The sequence below is a fragment of the Monodelphis domestica genome, chromosome 2 (genome assembly GCF_027887165.1).
Source record: "Monodelphis domestica isolate mMonDom1 chromosome 2, mMonDom1.pri, whole genome shotgun sequence".
Taxonomy (NCBI): Eukaryota; Metazoa; Chordata; class Mammalia; order Didelphimorphia; family Didelphidae; genus Monodelphis; species Monodelphis domestica.
Window position 1 is genome coordinate 8,953,299 of NC_077228.1, and position 19,437 is coordinate 8,972,735.

Here is a 19,437-nt window from a genome sequence, read left to right on the forward strand (position 1 = left end):
ATTATGGTGATCCCCTCTTTCACCCTGGAGACCCATGCTAGCATCCAGTCTGTCATACTCCACCTTTCTAACACAAATAGTAGCCACTTGACTGTGGCAGAATTGTAATTTTCAGGAAAAAAAAGCAGGAATTCCCTCTGTTCTCTATAACTTGAGGCTTTCCCTTGGCTTATTTTAACTATTTGTATATATAGAGAGAGATATATACATATATCTATATATATCATCTCTCTGTCTCTCTCTGTCTCTATCTCTGTCTCTCTGCCTCTATCTCTGTCTCTCTGCCTCTGTCTCTGTCTCTCTCTATATTATATATATATATATATATATATATATATATGCACCTATATTAAACTTTGGCATCCACTTCTCCCCCTTACTATCCATCCACCAACTTCTTCTTCATCTCAGCAAGTCCACAGACATACTCACCTCTCTTTCACCTCTTGGACAACAGAAACACCTTCAGGTTTGCTAAATAGGCAACCCTCCAACATTGTGGTGAGTTTCTGCTTTGTTCTAGAGCCTCATGCAGGTGCGCAGCCTTATGGTACTCTACTAATGGTGCTACTAAAAGGGAAACAAATGGGGGAGTGGCTTAATAAACAACCCTCTTTCCCCATTGCCACACTGGCTAATTGATGCCTGAAAAACCCATTGTCATAGTGAAGAGCCCACATTTTTGCTCCCCTGGACATGTCTTGGACTTCCCTCTACTTATAGGGAATCTTAGCATGATCCTCTTTTCTCTCCAAGAGGTTAGTGCTTCTCAGAGAACACGCTTTCCCTCCAGAAGACTAGACTCCCCAAATTCTCAAATTTAGGATTTCTAAAGAGGATCTCAAGGCTGGGGCTATCCAACCCCTCCCCCTTCTCTTCAAATAACTGGAAAATAGGATCATGCTGCCCAGGAACTCTGCCTTCATTGACCATGGGGGCTGGGGATCTGGAACTCACATTGTTTGGACTGTGTATGCCTTCTCTCCATAGTTACCATCTCTTTGGTGGAGAGATTATGCCATTGTCTGTTCAAGGTTGGGGCTTAGGCAATGTGGGCAAGAACACAAACACCTTCATTGTGCCTCTTTCTCAAGCTGGCCATCAGTCCATCAATCAACATGAATTTATTTAGCACAGTGGCCAGGCCCGGTGATAGATGTTGAGGATAACAGGGAAAAGCCAAGTCTATAATTGAAGACCCAGTCTTATCAAGCAGCAAAAAGGGGTGCTACCCACACAAGTCAGTCCCAGAGGAACTCAAGCCAACAAGCATCCTCAATTATTGACATCCATCCTCCATGAGGCAACAAGGGAATGGCCATGCCCGCCATTTTGAGTTATGAGCAGAAGTCCTCTTCCAAGGTTCGCTGCCATGGAATCTCATCCGATTAACCCAAGAACTCCCCTAATCAAACCCCAATTGACATCCCATAGGGTGCAGAGGTCTAGGTGGGTAACGGGTACATGCCAGATCAGTGAGATGACAGATTCCTACCGAAGTATTAAAAACGTAGTTAGTTCCAAAGGCAAAGAGAATATATCTGAGTCACTTCGCCAAGCATTCATTAAGCCAGAAACTGGGGACATGAGGATGAAAAATGAAGTCCCTGCCCTAAAGTAATTAGATGTGTGAATGAAATCAAACAACCCAGTCCTTGAATAGATGATGCCGACACCGTCCGTGTTCCACTCTGCAGATTATGGTTCCCCAGGCCTAATTTGGTCCATGACTCTCTCTAGACTGGGAGCTTTGGCTCCCGTGAGTGCTCCTAAAGAAAAGGACATCTGCTCTAACACATGCCCGTGGTGGCTGAGATTTCCTCACCTGGACACCCTGGGTTGAGCATCTCTGTTTATCTACAGCCCCAGATTTGGCTTCTGACAATAAGGAAGCCTTCTGATTACAGAGCAAAACCTGGAACATCCTCCCCAAATTTGGCAGCTGCCCTGCCAAAATCAAGGGATTTAAAAGGGAAATAAAAGAAATGTAAACAGATCAGAAAAGCATAGGAATTGGGACGAGAAGGGATGTCAGAGGCCATCAAAGCCAGTTCTCTCATTTTATAAATGAGGAAACCGAGATCCAGAGACATCAGGTAGTCTGCCATAAGTCAGACATTTTAGAAATGTAAAGGGGCTCTAAAACAGTTTATTTCTTTTATCGTAGGGACCTTTGATTTCATCAGCACCAAAAACTCCTAGTGTTGGCATTCTCTCCACGGATGCAGGTTGACCATGAAGCTATATAATAGAATGAAAGCTTCCTGAGGGCAGGTATTGTTTCCCTTTTTCCTTTCTATCCCTAATAACTAGCCCTTGGTTAAAGCAGTGAGAAGAAAAGCTACTCATTCAGAGTCACACAGACCCAAGGTTTAAATCTATGTCTTCCTTTTGCCAGGACTGGCTTTCTAAATCTCCTCCATTGTGCTGCCAGTAACATGGCCCAAATGTAAGAGGGCTGGTTCTGGAGTCAGGGGACCTGGCTTCCAAATTCCACCTCAGAGTCTATCTAAATGTCCCCATGACCTAGAATAAATCTCTTAACTGTTCTAGTCCTCAGTTTTCCTCTCTGTAAAATGGGTAGGGGGAGGTGGACTAGATGACCTCTAGTTCCCTCTAGCTCTAAATTTGCTGTGGGGATCAAATGAAGTAACTTGCATGAAATCATTTACAAACTGTAAAGAATCACATAAATAAGAGTCATTATTATCAATCCTCTGACTCTCTTTTTAATGAACTGGCTCATTCTACAGGCCTATTAAGTTCCTCTCTACCAGGCGCCCGCCTTGGCCCCGGGATACAAAGACAAGAGAAGGATGGCTTCCTTTTGCCCCTTTGCCCCTTTCGGACCCGTCCTTCCTGGTCCAGGCTTTCCTCTCACCTTCTCATGACCTGTTCCCCCCAGAGACAGAAGCAGGAACTCTGCCCTCTGTGGCTTGCGCCACTCCACACATAATGCATACTGATGCAAAGGTCGCCCAAGGACCTTGTAAATGGTAATCGCCCACGGAGACACTACAGATGTTGGAGCAATTTTCCCTTCCAGTTATTCTTCTTATGGCTCATTTACCTTCATTTCATTTGCTAGTCACTCTTACTCAAACTTCTCTTCCCATGGATCATCTTAATGGATCTCCCAAGGGTGGGCCTGGACATATGATGGTGCCTCTCATATTCTTCTTCATCCCAAAAGATCACTTCAGTCCAGAAGCGATTCATCATGGCGCCCCCCATCCCCTCCCAGCTCCTGGGGCTCGTCCCTTCATTTCCCATGGAGCTCTCCCCCTCTGGATCTCCCTCCATCATGCCCTCAGGCCAGACACCCTCTTCCCCCTTCCCTCTTTTCAGCTCCTTTTTGCTATGGTCCTTCCCTAGAACGTAAGCTGCCAGAGGGCAAGGACAGTCTTTCTTTGTTGATATTTGTGTTCCCAGGGCACTGGGAGGGGGGATGGGCAGAACGAGCATGGGCCTGGCATAGAATTCAATGACTGTAAACACTTGTTGACTGTGCACTCTCTGAACAGTGTTCCCCCTGGAACTCTCCTCCATAATTTAGTGAATGATAAGGATCAGGGGTGGCAGCGGAGTGCTTCATGGGCATGATCTCCATTGAGAGTCACAGCAACCCTATGGGAGTAGATCCCAGAATCCCAGAATCCGAGAGTTGGAAGAGACTTCAATGGCCATCCCCAAAAGAAATCCCCACTAAAACCTGACAGGTAGTCACTCAGTCTCTGTCTTTAGACAACCTCTCAAGACAGCTCCTTCCATTCCTGCTTTCCTGGCCTCAAGCCTCAATTTACTGCTTTGCAACTTCTACCCATGTGATCTGGTGCCAAAAGAAAACCAGTTGAATCCATCTTCCACATACCACCTCCAGGGTCAAAGAGCAAATCTTCTGATGTTCATAGTCCTCTTCCTCCATGATTCTTGCCTTCTTACTCCTTCCACTCCCATCTCCATGGATGCTTCCATCTAATGATCCTGGTCTCCTTGTGGTTCCTAGAAGGAGACATGCCATCTTCTGACTGGTTGTTCCCCAAGCCTGGAATGCTCTCCCTTCTCGTCTCCACCTCCTGGCTTCCTCCAAGGCCCAACTAAAATCGTACCTTCTACAGGCAGCCTTTTTGGATCGGTCTTAAAGATTTCCGGTTTACCCTGCCTACTCTGTTTGCATGTTGTCTTTTGCATTGGACTGTGAGCTTTTCAGGGCAGGAATTTCTCTTTACCTTTCTCTGTGCCTCCAGCTCAGAGCCCAGTGCCTGGCACAGGGTGGGCACTTCTTGAGTGATCATCGCCTCACTGGTTCTGAGAGGATGGAACCCTTCACTCGCCCAAACAACCTGGAATGTGGAGAAGTGCCTTCAGTCTTGCCACCTTCTCCTCTAGGAGGAATGAGCTGCCCACTCTCGAAACACAAATAGTCATCATTAGACCATGGTGGAATTGCGAACGTCACCCCCAGGTTTGTCAGCCTTGTTTCTTCTAACTCTTTGAGAGATGCTTGCATTACGATGGGAGTGGATGAGTGTTCCAGAAGGACTATGGCCACTGTGAGGGCATTCGGAGCCCCTTTCAGGGCTGCTCATCCAGCTTTGGTGGCCACCTGGCACTCAACTCTCACTCGTGACTCCAGAGGTCACACCCCAGTGTGCCATCTTGGCAGATGGGTTGAACGAGGTTGAGGACAGTCAATGAGCCCCAAACCCATCAGAGAGCTAGGAAGGTGTCTACCCCAAGCATCTGAAGACTTCCCCCAGTGGAATGGGGGGCTGAGAACCATTGTTTCTACCAGCCATGAAGGTGGTTGAAGCAGGCACTGGAGAACTTAGAGCTTGGTCAGACATCCAAGATGCACCCAGGGCCATCGCCAGGCATGATGACTTGTGTCTTGCCCTGGAGAAAGTGAAGCTTTGTGTACCCCGGCCTCACCAAGATGGGCTCATGATGCCATTGGTCCTCCTCGAAACGGGTGGACGAATGACAACCACCACGTTACAAGAGCAAGCCACATTTTTGTGGCCAGTTATCACTTCTAGTAACACGATAATCCCATTCCACTTCCTTTCCTTCGTCTCAACAACATACTCACAGGTAGACTCACCTCCTTTTCGTCTTTGAACCAACATCACCTCTAGTCTCACCAGTCTCCCCTACTCGGTAATTAGCTTTACCCTCTAATTGTTTGGGCAGCTAGGTGGTTCACTGGATAGCACACTGGGCCTGGAGTCGGGAAAACCTGAGTTCAGATCATACTCAGACATTTACTAGCTGTATGACCCTGGGCAGTGACTTAACTTTGCCTCAGGTTCCTCCTCTGTAAAATGAGCTGGAAAAGGAAATAGCAAACCACTCCAATATCTCTGCCCAGAAAACCCCCAATGGTATCACGAAGAGTCAGATATGACCGAACAACTGCAACGACAACTAATTGTTCCGCTTGCCTTTTCCTTCTTACCTGGGTTCGTCTTGCCAACAGCCTTTTCCTTTTCCTTCCTCAGTGGACTTCTACTCCTCTTACACCATCTTTAATTGTCTTTGATCTTATTTCTCTTAAAGTAGAAGCGGAGCCAGGATCTCGGTATAGAGATCGTACTCTCGATTTCCCTCAGATCCCATCAACCTCTAACCTATCCGGTAGTCCCAAATCCTGGGCACCTGCATGATTTCCTTCTCCATATTTGACTCAAGTATGGCAGCTAGACGGAGCAGTAAAGGGTCAGGCCTGAAGTCAGGAAGACACATCTGGCCTTTCCACAGCACTGTAAGGCTTGCGAAGATACCTGTATTATCCTGTTTGACCCTCACAACATCTCTGGGAGGTAGGTGCTATCATCGTCTCCATTTTACGGGCAAAGAAACTGAACATACAGAAGTTAAATGACTCATGCAGGGTCATACCACTGGTACGTGACTGATAAGTGAAGGATTTGAACTCCTGCCCTTCTAAAGAGAAGCCCAATGATCTCTTCACCAGTTACCATGCTAGTGGGGCAGGTACTTAGTATATATTTAGGGTAATGAAGGAAGCTGGTCATAGGATTTAGCAGCAGAAGGGTCCAAGGCCTTCTCGTTTAACCCCTCCTTTTATAAATGAGGAAAGGGAGGGGGGAGAGGCAACGTTGGTGGGAAAAAGCAGACCCTGGTACATCAAGTCTCTAAAGCCAGAGCTCTTTCTGCCTTCCCCAGGCTCGTGCCTTCTCGGAGAGGGCCATTTATACAGGGAAGACAATGCTGGGACTGATTCTCTTTCAAGGCAATAGTGTGGAGAACCCTTGCCCAGACTCAGGGCTTGGTAGGCATTCCCCTGATACAGGCTGTGGAAAGAATCCTGACTTTGGAGTCAGAAGACATGGGTGCAAATTCTGGTCTGCCCCATCTGTACTAGCTGTGTGTCCTTGGATAAGTCACTCGATTTCTTAGAGCCCAAGTTTCTTTGTCTGAAACATGATGGGGCTGAACTGGAAGAGCAGGAAGTCCTTGATGGGATCATCAGGACATCCGTGATGCCTTGGGCAGGCGCTGAACCTCTCTGGTCTGCTTCCTCATTTGTAAAGTGAGGAGCTCGGACGGGATGACTGTCAGACCCTTCCAGCCTCTCTGGACGAACCTCTGAGGGCACTGGTGACTGATGGACAGTTTTATCAGGAAAGGGGAGGCAGCACTGTTTCAGGACCCCAAGGCCTGGGGCTGGCTGGGGGGCGCCGAAAGGGATGCCTCTGGGATGCAGCAGGCCTTGCAGCAGCTGGCTGCCGAGTCATGCCTCTCTCCGGCTTGGAGCACTCACTCCCTGGCATTAACACCCTCCACTTCCTCCCCCAGAGCCCACTTCATTATTCAGACTTCAGGAAGATTTGGTGGTGGAAGGAGCCTCCCCCACTCCTCCAGGGGTGACTCACTGCTGGGTTTCTTTCCTCCCTGCCAAGAAAGATCATTGGAGGCAGTGAGGGCCTGAGGGAGTCTTGGTGTCTAAGGCAGTGGAAGGTCCCCAGAGGAACAGACCTCGGGGTCTCAGCTTGACCCTCCTGCCTTTCTTTGCAGAAGTGGGGGACTCTGGGTGCAGAACGTGGCACTCCCAGTCGGCCCCAGGCTGCGTTCATTGTGCTGGCTCTGTTTCCCCCATCATCTAGCCCTTTTGCTCTTCTGTCTCAGAACCAATGAAAGTATTGATTCTAAGGTGGAAGGTAAGAGTTTTAATTTTAAAAAAGGGAGACAAATGATAACTGTGCTGGAGGCACTGTTGGCTGGTCACAAATCTCAAGGCCACGACTTCCTCATCTATCCAACGAGAAGTCTGAAATAGATGATTCTGAGAATATCGCAGCTAGAGGAGGGCTCAGAACTTGTCTGCCCCCCATCATGAAGCCCACTGAATGCTGTGGACACTGAAGAGTAGCCTCCAGTAGTGAGAGTGACCCCCAAATTACAAGGATCCTGGGAAGCCATGGTCTGGCCAGAATCAGTCGCACAGCCTAGGCACAAGGCCCCCCAAACCCCTCCTGTCCTTGTTCTACCCCTTGAAGCCCAACACTGCCCTGAGAATCTGGGCTAGATGGTGACTTATTATCTTACAGAAAACTCTAAGTTTTGGTGAGGTAAACTAAGTCACGTATGAAGGTTGTAAATCGTTACTAACCATTAGCCTACATCACTTTGTCTATAAAATACCAGCTGTGATCAATAAACCTGGCCTCTGATTGCTGCCGCCTTCACTGGCCCCCCTCCCCATCTCATTCTCCTCACCCCTTTGGGACCCTGAAGGTTTGTCAGAGTTCTTAGGACCCCGACAGATGGCGCCCAATTGAATTCTGTGTATGTCAATGGGGCTGGACTGGGTGGGCTCTGAGATCCTCTCCAGCTCTCCATCGGTGATCCAATGAGATGGAACAAACAAGAGGTGCTGTGGAAGAAGCCGGCGATAAAAGCCAAGAAAGGAAAGCCTATCTATCTATCCTTGGGGAAATGATAGTCTTTTGGAGGAAAACAGCCTGTATATAGCTAGAGACAGGCCAAGTACACAGTCATGCAGTCATGAATACTTAGCAAATGCCTACTGTGTGCCAAACTTTCTGCGAAGGCCCAGAGTGCAAAGAAAAGCACCCTGTTTCCAAGGAGCTTCCAGGCTAATTGGGGGGAGACAACATGGAAACAAACAAAATATAGACAAGATCCAGTGGAGAAAATCTACAGAGGAAGAGCATGACCCGTAAAGGGGGCCAGGAAAGGCAGAAGGTGGACCTTAGCTTGGGATCTGAAGGAAGCCTGGGGAAATCACGTGAAGAAAGTCTCAACAATGGGAGGAGGACGGGGGCATGTCAGGAGATGCACCCGGTGAGAGAAGGCACACCAGCTGAATATTGAAGGAAATAATCATTTGTCCCAAGAAGTGGATGACGAGGGAAGAGATCCTGTCGGGCTTGGGAGACGGCCTGTGCAAAAGGATGGAGGTGGGAGATGGAAGAGCGTTTATGGAAAATGGTAACCAAGTCAGTTTGAAGGGAACGTCCAGTAGAATTGGGAGGGACAGTAACATGAAGTTAGTCTGGAAAATGAGGTTGAGAGCAGTATGGGAAGGGCATTAAATGCCAAAGAGAGGGCAATGTGAGTGGGAGCTCCTGGAGCTTCCTGAGCAGGAAGGGCATGGCTACACCCAAACTCCAGGAAGATCTTCTGGCATCTTCTGGGGCAGAGTGGAGGAGGATCACACATTACGCTCATTATTACCTCATCTGTTCCTCCTTATATAGTTTATTATATTACATATTATCATATTATGTGCTATATTGTCCTTGTTATAAAGATGGGACAATTGAGACCCAGAGACCCCGAGGGATTTACCCACACGGATATTGGCAATAATTTCAGATTCAGGATTTGGACTGGGTGCCCCATCTTTCTTTTATTCATTCAATCAAACCCTCACTTGGCCATTATTTTTTTTTCTTAAGCTCTTACTTTCTGTATTAGCAGCAATACTAACTATTGATTCCAAGGCAGAAGAGTGGTAAGGCCTAAGCAATGGAGGGGTAAGTGACTTGCCCAGGGTCACACAGCTAGGAAGTATCTGAAATCCGATTGGAACGGAGGTCTTCCTGATTCCGAGACCAGCCCTCTATCCATCACTCCACCTAGCTCACCTGACTAAGTATAAGCAGTCCGTATTCAGAGAGATGCTCAGAGGATGGGGCCAGCTGCTTGTGTCCGAAGATTATTGAGAGGAGGGCAACCTGCTTGGGTGAGGGAGTTGGGACACTGGAGAGGGGGAGCCTGGCTCCAGTTTCACCTCGTGCCACAGGCAACTCCTCGGTTGGAAGAACTAGGCACGTGTAGCGTAGAGTAAAAAGACTCTGGGGAGATGGACTGCTTAGATGGCATCATGGTTGTTTTCAGGAGCTCAGCGCTCATGGAAGAGGGTTTTTCTGCTTGGTTCCCAGCAATGGAGCCAAGAATGATTTGCTACGGGGTTCAGGGTCTAAAACTCGGTTGGAATCCCAGGCTTTCCACTGAACTGTGGGGTGTTGGGCAAGTCAGTTCCCCTGTTTGGCCCCCAGTGTTCTCATCTGTGAAATGAGGGGTTGGATTCATCCTTTGGGGATCTTCTTGTTACCAAGGTATGCTGGTAAATGTTTAACAACCAGGTTTTGGTGCTGGGGAGGGGATATGCAAACCTCAGATGTTTCCGGTGGATATACAGCAACAACATCTTCTCGGGCACTTTCTGCAGCCCAGATGCCTCAGCTGTAGAATGGGGAAGGGCTGGCTGGGTGGCATCAAACTCAGAAGCGGGGTACAGTGGGGGGGTGTACAGGAGGATCCCCGCAGGCTGCCTGATGACCCAGAAAGCCACGTCCCTCCCTTATCGGGTCCATTTGGGTTTGGAGCCGTTTCCTGAAATCTTACCCAGTTACATTTGAACCCGATTGGGGCCGCACCAGGCGATGACACCCCCGGCCTGGATGACTCCACATCTGGGGCCTGACTCGCCCCCAAGAAGCTCCTTCTCTAGGCCACCGTAAGCCCTGCCCTGAGCCGTGTGGTGGAACTCCCCGGAGCAGCCGCGATGGGCGCCGAGTCTCCAGCCGCCGGCTTTTCCGCTTCAGGCTGCCATGTTTCCTTCACGACATTTCCCTTGCAAAGCGCCTGAGGCTGCGGGAGTCCGATCAGAGGAAGCGAGGCCCCACACTGCCGCTGCCCCCATGCCGCGGGAGCCTCGTCTTCCAGCCGGGCTCCCGGTCTAAAGAGGGACTCGGACAAATGAGAGAGCAGGTGGGGATGGCCCTGGGCTGGCTAGATGGAGGAAGAAGCGGCATCAGGACGGGAAGGAGACGCGATCCCCATCATTGGACAAGCGCCAGGCCGCCCCCAGGGGAGGAGAGCTCGGACTGGTCCAGGGGGTGGTCAGGGGCCTCTCCCGCCTCTCAGCTGTGGCGCGCCTGCCCAGACGCCTGCCTCTCTTCATCTAAGCCCGTGAAGGCAAACTCTCCGAGCGAGATGGTCCCGCCATGCTTGACGCTTCACCTCGGCCACCTTTCTTCTGTCAGCCAACCAGCATCCAGGACGTGCTGAGTGTCGGGGACACGAATATCACACGGAACCGATCTATGCCCACAAGGAGCGTCCCAGTGAAGGGGGACCCAACAAGGACCTCGGGGTCCGTGGGCGTCCATGGATATGGTGATAGATACGGAGGCGTTTGGGAGGGAGGCGAGCAACAACGGAGGGGATCCCAAGAGGCTGCCCACAGAAGGTGGTGCAAGAGGCACATCTGAAGGAAAAGGGGGAGCCTACGACAGTGGGGAGGAGCGAGTGCACTCCCAGCGTGGGGCACAGCGGGCAAAGGCAAGGAGGTGGGAAGTGGGATTTGAAGTATGGCTGGAATATAGAGTGCAGGGGGAGTAAGTGCATGGAGGGTACAAAGAGACTGGACCAAGGCTGAGAAGGGCTTTCAAAGCTGGACAGGGGTTAATGGGCACAGAGAATGCAGGGAGGCACTGAAGTTTGAGGAGGGAAATAGCATGACCAATCCTGCTTTGATGGGGAATAAGCCATTAATTACTGTTTTTTCACTCATTTAAGTAATAATCAATCAAAATCAATAATATTTACATATACTCTGTGTCAGGAGCTGTACTCAGGACTTGATAATGATTATCTTATTGGATCTTTACAACAACCTTGGGAGGTGGGTGCTATTTTTATCACCATTTTACAGATGAGGAAATTGAGGCAGACAGAAGTGAAGTGACTTGTCCAGGGTCACACAACTAATAAGTGAGTCTGGTTGGATTTGAACGTGGATCTTCCTGATTCCAGATCCACCACTTACCTACTTGTTTAAAGTCATTGGACCAAAGAATAGGGAAATTAGCATTTAATTTACATATAGGTTGGGATGGAAAGTGAAGGATGAAAGGGTTTCTGTTATTGCTTCTAACTTTGTAATTGATTTTTTCCATCAACTTTCTAGTACTACTACAAGATTCAATACACTCGATTACTCTAAAAAAATTAAGTAATTGGGAGGCTGATCTGGGCTCAACACGAATAATTTTCTTTTAAAAGTTCTTTATTGATCTCATTTTGCTAATGTATCACCTCCATTTTGCTATCTATCCCTCCTCACATCACTTTCATGTCTTTGGAGACCCACCCTTCATTTCAGAGAATAAAAAAGGAAGAAAGAAAACACCAGATAAGGCAACTGAGGCACCAAGAGACCATGTGACTTGCCAGGCATCACACTTGAAGTCAGGGGACCTGGCTCTAAATCTCCTCTTTGGGAAATTCCATCACCTGATCTGTGAAAGATAGAGAATGACGCCTGATTCCATGTCTTCATCTACAAGTAAGGGCAAGAATCCCAGTGTTTGAAGAGCAGCTTAGCAAAGTGGACGGAAAGCCAGCTTCAGAGTCAGGAAGACCTGGGTTACACTCCTATCTCTGACCTGTCTGGGCTGAGTGACCTTGGACAAGTCACTTCCCTCCAAGAGCCCCCAGGAACCTCTCCATGACTGCCAGCTGAAAAGCTATTGATGAGATCCACTAGGAAAGGGAGTTCCCCACCCTCAGAGAGTCGCAGGTATAGATGAGCACCTACATCACCTTCCTCATCAGGTGGTTGTAGAAAGAGCCCTTTTTATGCTTTAAGGTGGCTTCTGATCCTGCCTTCTTCCTTCCCCTCAGCTCCAAAGAGACCTCAGATGCACAGTCCCCTCCGTTCAGGGGGCACGTATGACCCAAGAAGGCAGGGATGTGGCTTCTAAGGAAGCCAAGAAGCCATTTTGTTTCTCAGGCCTTTTTGTCATATTTTGTAAACGTGGTGAAAGATAGGAAGAAAAATAGAGTAAAGTCCTTCACTGACCAGAAACATTCCAGAAGAGCCATTAATTTCCAGTGAGAGGAGCACTCACAGGCTACCAAGTGAGTTTCCCAACCAAAGTCACATGGGTCAGAGGTAGAATTTGAACACAGACCCTCCCATTCTAAAATTGAGGCTGTCAGAATAAGATGCTGGTCCATTAAATCTCCTTCTCACAGTCCTCTTGTCACTGGATTAAGTAATTATGGAATGATGATTATTATTGGACATGGCGACCTCTGAGACCAAAAGGATGTCTTCACCAACTCTGAACTTCCAACTAGAACCAGAGCTTGGTGATTGGCACCTTAGGAACAGCCATGCCCATTCCACAGGGAACTACGCAGGCCCCAGAAGTGTGTCCAGGCAGGGTGGGATGGCAGGGGGGCACCATAGAGTTTCTGGGGGAGACAGTGAGGGGAAACTGATTGTGATTTCCACCCAGCTGTTTGCCAGAGAGAATGGACTGGAGAGAGCAAGGCTGGAGCCAGATTGGAAGAAGCCACGGTCTGCTCAAGAGCCTCAGGCTGCTGGGACTGGACAAAGCCAGCACGGTTTAGGTCCTTGGGGGAGAACTACATTGGGAGATGATCTCAGAAACACCAACTTCCAGGGCGAAGGTCAGTCACCGACACATGGGTGCTGGGGAAGGGGGGTGGGGACAGCCTCGAGAGCCAAAGGGTTCCCCATCACAGGAGCCCTTTAAGGGGAGTCTGGAGCACCATTTATTGGGATTGTTGAAGGAGGGGAGTCTGGAGCACCATTTATTGGGATTGTGGAAGGGAGTTTGGGTGCAGATGGGACCGAATGGCCACCAATGAGCCTTGCAGCTGGGAGAGTTTGGCTTTCTTGGAGTCCCTCCCACACAATGCTCCATCTCCCTCACCAATGCCTGGAATGGGCTCCCTGCTCAATTCTCCCCTTGTTTCCCTGGCCAGCCCGTCTTCAAACTTGTATTCAAACACAGCCACGGGAAGCCTTTTCTGCTCCTCCAGTGGCTGCTCCTTCTCTCCTGTACCCCCAGGAGCCCATTTCCCCTTGGAGGATAGGCGTGTGTAGAACATCTATTTATATCCGATCGTGTTGCCTCCCTTGGTAGAATGTCAATTCCTGGAGGGGGAAGACGCTATTTCCGTTTCGTCTCTGGGTCTCCCGTGGCTGGCCCATCCTGGATGCTCATTAATGTTTGCCCGTCGCTTCTGTGAAGGGACCCAAAGAGGGACATTTGGTCAGTGTCACTGAGAAGGTCCCATGACTCTCAGAAACAGCTTCTGAGTTGTTTCTGTGGCTTAATGAGGCCGTCACTTTTTCTCTGGTTTTGAGAGAAAAGCCACGGTCTGAGAGAGCTCCTTTGGGAGAAGGCAATGGGGGCCTTCAGTGGTTTTTTTCTGAGGGGTCTTGAGCGGCTTGGGGAAAAGCACTCTTCAAGCTGGACTCTTCAATACAAATGAGAGAAGTCTGAAGCAAGGGGGAGATGAACCACCCAAATCAAACTCCCGGCTAAATGAGGATCTCCAGTGGACGGTTGGCAGGAGCATTGAGAGTCCTAGAATCTCAGATTGCCACCTAGAAGAGCTTTCCATGGCCATCTCATCCAATCCCCCCTCTTATAGGTGAGGGACTGGAGACCTGGAGGGGTTAATAGTTTGTGCAGAGCCACAAATGATGAGTTGAAAGTAGCAGAGACATGATTTGAACCCAAGCTTTCTGGTCACAACTCTGGAGCTGATTTGACTCTAATACACTGGGAGGAAGAACTCCTGGGTTCTGAACTTCTTGTGTCATTGTGCTCAGTAACGCGGGCTTCGTTTTGAATAGAATTTGGGGTCCAGGCATTGTCTCTTCTGACAACATGGAATCTCCTTAAGGGCAGGGACTGTTTTGTTTGTATTTTGCATCGACAGAATGTGGTACATGTAGACAGCTACTCAAAATGGATTTTAGGGGCAGATTCTTGTGATCAGAATTCATTTCTTTTAAATTATGAACTGAATAACCACCTCTGAAGAGAATCCATCAAATAATCCTCCAAACCATGCTCCAACTCAAAGCCTCTTAAGAAAGCAAAACCAAATAAGTTGCATTAACAAGCAACATGCTTATTACAAAGAAAAAAGACCTCTGGCTCTGGTTATTGGACCTGAATTCAAATTTTCCATGACCTATAGAACATGATATCTCCTGTGACTGTCCCATTTTTCCTTTCAATCATACTCTTCCTCGATAGCACACTTTGTCCATCTACCTGCATCACAATCTAAATCAGAGTGGTCAAACTCATCAGTGACCTGCCTCTAGCGGAGAGGGTCCTAACCAGATTAAAATGTAATTGGGTCAAGTTTAGCAAAATCAATAAAAATACAACCCAGATAATATTTATTTGTGGTTTTCTAAGTCAATTTGATTTGAGTTGACAGCTAGCCTAGATTATTGGCATCTTTCATCCACTTAGTGTTTCTTGGGTGGATAGTTTGATCAACAAACAAGTAAAGGAAAGAATTTTTGCTCTTTATCTTTCTTAAGACCTGCCCAAAGTGCTAGATTTTTGACCCCTTTTTCCGGCCCTCGAGTACCTATCCTTTCTCTCTTTTATGCCCATTTGTGGATGTGTATACCCATATGTGTACTGGGTGTCCTAAAAGATTTAGCATAGTCTTAAGCTAGTAAAGCTCAAAAATTTTAAATGTAATTTTTAAATAAGTAAGTGTATTTAATCATATAAACAAATTATTTCTTTCATTTACTTACGATGGGGTCATTAAAATGTAATAGCTTAAAAGTTTCAAGCCATTAAAGCTCCAAATTGCACTACAATCCCAGAAACACCTTGTCCCTCTGCACTCTACAGCTGTGTGCATTACGTCACATGCCAGCTGGGCACAAAAGAGCAGCTAGGGCAGTCTGGTCCCAACTCCAGTCCATTTAGACATTCGATCTCCCAGGTACTGGCTGCATCGATGCCTCCCTCCGTCACTGTTCTGAGTAACTGCTGTAGGAATGCTTTCTGCCCAGAGAGGTCCTTTTCCCCTTTTTATGATGTCCCTGCTGTCGTGTTCTAGCAATGAAATCACTAGGTCAAAAGGTCCGATCAATCGGGTGCCTCAAACTGTTGTGTTCCTCTCCGAACTGCTCGCAGCAGAATTGATGATTTCTTCACGAACGTGAAGGGTGCCTGCGGTGGTCGGGGTCATGGGTTGCTTGTGGTCATCCATCACACGGGCGGACGATGGCTCCCTCTCGACTCAGCCCATCAACAGCGGAGGGTTTCCGAGCTGGCAGGGCCCTCCGCGGCGGGCATCTAAGGTGGCATGCGCATCAAATCGAATTTGCAGGGCTGGGAAGGATGGCTAACTTCCTGGATGACAGAATCGGGATCCAAAAAGGTCTGGGCAGGCCAGACCAATGGGCTGAATCTAATAAGATCAATTTTAATAGGGATAAATGCAACATCCTGCCCTTAGGTAGAAAAAACCCACCATACAAAGACAGGATGGGGAGAGGTGGCCAGGCAGGAATTCATGTGCCCCAAACCTGGAGGTTTCGGGGGCCTGAACGTTCAGTACGAGATCACGGGGAGAAGTGGCAGCCCCCCAAGTGGCGGCTGCTGTAAGACGGGAATCCCCTCTAGGGTCCCCGTGAGAGCTCTACCATGGTCAGGCCATCCTGTGGAGGCTCTTCCAGTTGAAAAGTTGGACACGTTCAGAAGGGTAGTTGGCAAGGAGAGGGGACTTGAATCACGACAAATCACATACAGAGCGCCGGACCTGGCTTCTGATCCTGCCTTGACCCTTTCTAGATGTGTCATCATGGGGGAATGGCTTAACGTGTCTGAATCTCAGTTTCCTAATCTGTAAAATGGGGGTGATGCTCCTTGTAGTACATGCCGCACACGGCTGCTAGGTAAGATCCAAGTACAAATGAATGCCAAGAAAGCACTTTGTAAAGCTTCGTGCTGAATGCTGCTGTTCTCCCCATGGGCATGACCCCCATCTTTATGAGCTAAGGCAGCGGAGGCATTTCTCCTGGAAATGAGAAGGCTTAGTGGAAGGCAGCACACTATCCTTCAAGTAGCTGAATACGTAGAAAATACATAGAAAAAGGAGCTGACTTCACGTGCGTGGCTCTCTGCTATGGGAATGCCAAGACAAAAGTGAGTAGTCCTTGCCCTCAAGGGACTTACATTCTCCCAAAAGGAAATGACATCCGTGCAGACGGGCAATATGCAGAAATGGACAGCTGAGGGCATCAAGGAGAGGATCAGGAAAGACTTCTGGTCGGGAGCAGCCCTTGATTTGAGTTTGGAAGGAAGAGGGGACTTCTAAGAGATGAGGATGAAGAGGGAGAGCATTCCACTTAGGGAAGTCCACCAGGCAAAGCTTAGAAAGTGGGAGACCAAATAAACCAGGGCCGCTGGACCTCAGGTGGGAAATAACCAGGAAGAGCCCTGGAAAAGGAACGTGGGGCCAGACTGCACACGACAGGGGCTTCTGTATAGTCTCCAGAAAGGCTCCTCTCTTTGAAAAGGGGGTTGGACTAGATGCTTCTTGGAAGCTCAGAACTCTGACTTCCTCCTGGCCACAGATGGGACCGTTCTGCCACGCCAAGAAAACGAAAGGGACCGCAGGGTCCAGAAGTTCTCTTGGAGGTGCCGAAGACTAGTAGAAGTTAACGAATTATGGCTTCTTAAGAAGGTGCCAACTAGCGATCTCCCCTTTCATTTCACCAGCTGCAATGTTTCTTTGGAAACTTTCCTGGACTTCCAGGTCAGTGCAAGTGCTGAGTGTATTGTGTCTGCATTTAGCTGGCTGTGGCATCGACAGATGCCCGCCCAGCCCTGGCAAGGGCACCGCAGGCACAGTGAGGTGCCGGAAACGTCAAAGGAGGCTTGTCTTTTCCTGGAATTTCCATTCTCTGGAAGAACTTGAAGCCAAGACAGAAGCTCGGATTAGCCCTTTGAGGAAAATGTAAGGCAGACCCGGCTTCGTTGGTTAAAACACCCCTGGACAATGTGGGAGACGGCATCCCGCCTCCGCTCCTGGGGAGCCTGTGTGCTAATTGCTCAAATGGGCCCCCAAATAAGACTCCCATATTTAGCCAAAATGAAAACACGCCTGCAAGACGTCGGGACCAGTTCAAGTTTAGAAGGGAGCCAGGTTGGGCGGGCAGGGATTAATTTGTATTTTTTCCTCCTCCCAAGTCCAAGCAGGGCGGTATTAAGTGGCGTCAGATGGATGAGAGAGTTCATGAATTTCGTTACTGTTGTATGGTCTTCTCTGGGCTCTTCATTTGGCCCTGGCCCGGGACTTCACTTCACTGCGTAGAGCAACGTCCCGCCTTCAAATTAGGGAAGCAGCAAATGGGCTGGAGACACAGAAACTTGAGGAGACACACCTGTGGCCATGCAACAAGCAAATAAATGGCAGATTGGAATTCAGCCCCATTTACTACACACGTTGCCTTGTTGGGCTTTTAATCCTCCTGACCTGGGATCTAGGATGGGAAGGGACCTAAGAGAGTCAGACACAGATTTAGGCAGTTAGGCAAGAATGGGGAACCTGTGGTCAAGAAAACCCAGGTTCAAATCCTGCCTCAGACACTTACTAGCTGTGACCTTTAATCTCAGTTTTCTCATCTCTAAATGGGGATAATAATGGCACCTATTTCACAGGCGGTTGGCAAATGCCATTCTCTTGCCCTGTAGTCAGTGAGGCACCCAAGTGCTGGACTGCTGGGAGGGGGTCTTTCTCCGTTGAGGTCAGAGCCTTCACTCAGAGAGGGAAAAGAAGGAAGGGTCTCCACTGGTTGGTGATAAGGAATGATCATGTGAAGGTTGTTTGTACTTATAAAGTGCTTTCTTCTCAAGAAGGGGTGGGTAGAGAAAAGGTTGTGGAAGAGCAGAGAGACAGAAGCAGAAATTTCACCTGGAACACTAGCTGTGTGACTGTGGACAGTCCCTGAGTTTATTTGAGCCTCAGTTTTGCCATGCCCATTTCTTTGGGTACTCCATGGGAAAGACCAAGATGGCGGCTGGAAGTGATGTTGCAGTCCTACTTTAATAAGGCATCGAAAGTGTTGGTCAAAACATCACAGAAAGTGCAGAGCTAAGCATCAAAAAGGGGCAAAAGATGGGGTGCTGAAGCAGGTAGGCACTATGAGGAAAAGGGTGGGGAGCAGGAGAGGCGTGCCACAGTCACAGAAGAACTGGGAGCCCTGGCAACATGGATCCTTGACTGATGGAAGAGGGCTGGGGGAAGGGCGGGCGTTTGGGGTCTCATTTTCATGGGGTTTAGGGGAGGATTGGACAAGCTCTTATCTGCCCCACCGTGGGGTTATTCATGAGCACATCCACATATTTCCCAGGGGTCTGTAGAACGTTCCAGTTAACACGTCCACGCCATTTCAAAATGATGGACACCATCTTTTAGACGTTGTCAGGGATTTGTGCATCATGGGACCAAAAGGTCCTTGAAGATGTAAGACTGAAAATGGAATATCCAAACACCCAAGTATTCCACTTAATAAGATGTACTCAGATAATAAGGGTAACTTGAAGTAAAGGAAAATAAAAGCTAGAGCAAGAGGGAGTGAACACAGCCATGGTCGAAGGAAAAGTGAGTGAAAATGGCGGAGTTACAGAGCAAATACGAAAGGACCTACGTGGAGGAAGGGGGAGGATTCTGGGAGATGAAGTCCCAGGGTGCAAGGTTTTCTAATTACACAGAGCACAGGATGGCTGGGGCCCCTGATTCAGCACAATTGTCAGGACATGATCTGGGGTTACTGTATACTTTGTAAATGGCGCCCCTTTCCCCTTTGGGAAGGTTTGTTCCTGACGTGCCCTTGGCAGCCCTACTTTTTGCTAGTGCTTCTTTGTACCAGCGACTCATCCACATGCCACGCTGACCAGAAGCAGGGAGCGGGTCTGGGGGAGCAGAACAAGGTACAATTTTAACTCCATGGCAGAATCAGGATTTGAACTCCAGACCTTGTCCTCCAGCTTTCCTGTTAGACCTGTTAGACCACACTAGAGTTCATCCTAGACTCACAGATGCGAGAGGTCCATAGACAGAGTGAGCTCT

General features: G+C 48.6%; 1 long non-coding RNA gene across 1 annotated transcript; it reads left to right on the forward strand.

Moving 5' to 3' along the window:
* The first annotated feature begins 5,618 nt into the window (after positions 1-5,618).
* Positions 5,619-17,855, forward strand: LOC103100267 (uncharacterized). Its single transcript, XR_461056.3, has 4 exons — positions 5,619-5,822; positions 11,645-11,845; positions 12,804-12,978; positions 17,556-17,855. It is a non-coding gene; the product is annotated as an uncharacterized LOC103100267 (long non-coding RNA).
* Positions 17,856-19,437: the final 1,582 nt, after the last annotated feature.